General features: G+C 36.3%; 1 protein-coding gene across 4 annotated transcripts in view; it reads left to right on the top strand.

Annotated features, from left to right (window-relative positions):
• Positions 1-3,248, top strand: part of LOC108754226 (rap1 GTPase-activating protein 1-like) — a 117,668-nt gene that overhangs the window by 14,726 nt on the left and 99,694 nt on the right. For 2 of the 4 annotated variants that reach the window (XM_018496388.1, XM_018496387.1), the window contains exon 1: positions 2,561-2,675. The exons of 1 other annotated variant lie outside the window; for it this stretch is intronic. The gene's annotated coding sequence lies outside the window, so the exon portion shown is untranslated. Of the gene's footprint in view, positions 1-2,560; positions 2,676-3,248 lie in introns of those variants that run through there. One more of the 4 variants, XM_018496390.1, reaches the window with a different exon arrangement.

The following is a 3,248-nucleotide window of genomic DNA, read 5'->3' as shown; positions in this document are numbered from 1 at the left end:
CTAGGTACGGGAATTATGCGATATCATGTGCACGTCCCTCGAGAGGTAAATAGGGTGGTAGTAAAGAGCGAAAAAACGGAAACGACCTTGAGGAGAGGAAAGGCGCACTCCGATCGGTAGAGAGCGAGAGAGAGAGAGAGAGAGGAAAGGGGGGAAGAGAGGATGCTACCGGCATTCGACCCCGCTATTTCGATTAGCTAACGAGAGACTGCCATTCGTTGCGATCAGATCATCGAGAACTAGGTCACTAGGGTTTTTTAAGGACCTCACGTTCTCTCCCACATTCTTATTTGCAATGAATGAAGCGCGTTATGCATACTCGATGAACAAGTTGAGAGATCTACTATTAATAAAACGTCTCCATCAAATTCTTCTCACCAACTATAATTTTCTAACAGAAGGAAAAAGAAAAAGTATACACTTTTCTATTTTTCTACGTGATTGGCCGATTCGTTTATACTGCTTATTATCTTACGTTTTTTATGTATTTCTGACTTAAGTGATTAAAATGACAATTAAGTTTACCCGCGTTCATTGTCAGCTCGTTCAAGAATTTTCGGCATTTACAATCGCGACAAGATTCCGAGATCTGAATGTAAACTTGATATACAATATGTTGATGTCGTGCACGCGAACGACACGCGGCGATTATTATGCAGACGAAAATTAATGGCCGCGTGTTAATGGTGGCTGGGAGGGAACACACAAAATAATTCCGCTAAATTTAACGATCACAGTAGGGTCCGAAGAAAAAAACGCGTGCGCCAGTAATTGGCTATTCTACTCGCGATACATCCGGGTCACTTATAAGAGATATAATCCCTTGCAGGGGTAGGTACGGTACTTACCCCTGCAAGGGATTATATCTCTTATAAGTGAACCAGTTTTAAGCGAAGGGACTATTTTTTCCCGATCATGAGGACCAGTAAAGAATAATTAATTATTTTGCATGAATTATTTCGAAATTTAAATGACAAAAATGATATATTCTAATAAATAAAAATTAAAAATGTCCTTATACTATAGTTAACATAATATCATATCATGTATGTTAGAATTATAAATTTTGAGATGTGAAAGATGAATGTTCGTGAAAAAGGCAACTCTCTCCTAATGATACTAATTTATTTTCAGCTAATTACATTTAGTTATATAACTAACATCAGTACTATTATGTAATGTGCTGTATCTATGAACGATTGTTACGGTTATCAATGCATTTTTATCAGCGTATCTCTCATATTATCGTACTGTAATTTGTTAGAGTTCTTGATTTATTATAGTGTGAATACAAAGTGTGAATAACTTCTTTCAAGTGGCAACCTTATCGGACTAGCGATGTTGAAACACGGTTGTAGAATTTCGTGAAAGGAAAGTGGGTTTTCCGCATGCTCAAGAGAGTTTTAAATTTCCCGGAGGCTTTATCGGGTACAATTTCCTCGGAAAATTTATCGCAACAAATGTTAGTATCTCACTAATGTACATGACGAATGTATAGACATGATGCACATATCCGAACATTTATTTTTTATCTGTTCCCAGGCTTCGTCATATATTAATAAATTCCATTTCGACACTGTAAATCTTGGCTATCTCGAAAGAATTTGAGCCGGAAAAATGTCCGTAATCGACCGCTGTGAAATCCATAATGTTCTTCTCGAGCCTCAAGCGATCTTCCATGGTCGAACAACGGGGCATACTATTAGTATATATGTTCGGTAACTAGTCTCGTGATTTTCCGCTGGTCTCTTCCCTGTGCTATTATCTCAATATCGAAAATTGTCGGTCTTGCTGTGCCATAATAGCATCAACGTAGAGAAGGACGTCTAAATCACTTAACCCTAAGCTAGTCTAATCTAATCTGACCTTTTCTAGGCTAATTTTCTTCTTGTGAATCCCTTAACAAAAAGAAGACCACCTCAGAAGAAGACATTCTCAGGCACAAAAAAAACCAAGAATTTAGAAATAAAAAGCAATTGGGCTTAGAGTCTACGTTTACATACATAATGAAAAATAAATATAAAAAGATATATAATTGTCAATGGACAGTTTTGACAGTTCATGCAATTACAGAACAATCGATATGGTTTAGTATTGACTCGTCGTACATTAATATTTTTATTGATTTTACTGAGTTAGTAAAAGTTAGTAAAAGAAATTACAAAGCCTTGACTAAAATGGCAATAAAATAGTTACGAGTAGTTTAAATAACTCTAGACACACGTTGAGGGTATTTCAAAAGTACTTAAAAACATTCGATGATAACTGATATCACTAACTATTGATGATAATTGATTGCACTCAAAGCATCGATGCCTAGTGGCTCCTGAAAGAGCGCAAACATCTTATCGGATATGAAAGACCGGCGATTCTCGACGAGTGGTTCGCGAAGTCCTCTTCTTGAGGACCTCGAACAGGAGTGGAAAGTGGAGGTAGTGGAGGAACTGAGCGAATAGTGGACGAGGTAGAGAAGGAGGTGGCGGAGGAGACTATTGCGGTGGGAGCGAGTGCCACTGACGATGCAAGTACGAACAGGCTCGTTAAACAGTTCGAAGCTTCGATATGCTTCGTGTCTCTCGTCTTCTCTTCGGTGTTTCACAACGAGAAAGATTTCTTGATCAGTGTCGAGTTTTGATGACAAGTGCGAAAGAAAGTGTCAACTATGTACTGAAAATGTAGTGTATATATAGTACACACACACACACACACACACACACACACACACACACACACACACACACACACACACACACACACACACATAATGTGTCCTACCTAATTCGAGTATTTGAATTATCTCACTTGATTTTTATGATAGGAAAAAATGTTTCAGATGAAAGTAGAACGATTTCAAGGGAGACGTATTTTGGTTGTATTGTTTTTCTTTTAGATAGAGGCGGCAAAAATATGAAGATCATCTTCACTTTTTTAAGAACTTGTATGATTTTTTTTTACACAATATGATTCCTCTAATTATTCTGTGTATAACTATTAAAGTAGAGATATCAAAAAATCAATAGGTTCCGATTATTTAACATTTTATATCAATATATGCCAGAATAAAGTATAAAATATCTCATAAATTATTAGTTTTTTTATATCTCTACCTTAATATTTTTATACAATATACAGAATAATTAGAAGAATCATAATGTTTAAAAAAATCATACAATTCCATTTGAAAGAGTGGAGGTGACCTCCATATCTTTTTGGCCCTTTCATCTAGAAAAAAAACAATATGACTAAAG

The sequence above is a fragment of the Trachymyrmex septentrionalis genome, unplaced genomic scaffold (assembly GCF_001594115.1).
Source record: "Trachymyrmex septentrionalis isolate Tsep2-gDNA-1 unplaced genomic scaffold, Tsep1.0 scaffold78, whole genome shotgun sequence".
Taxonomy (NCBI): domain Eukaryota; kingdom Metazoa; phylum Arthropoda; class Insecta; order Hymenoptera; family Formicidae; genus Trachymyrmex; species Trachymyrmex septentrionalis.
The sequence above is the reverse complement of the archived record's forward strand: the minus strand, read 5'-3'. Positions and strand labels throughout refer to the sequence as shown.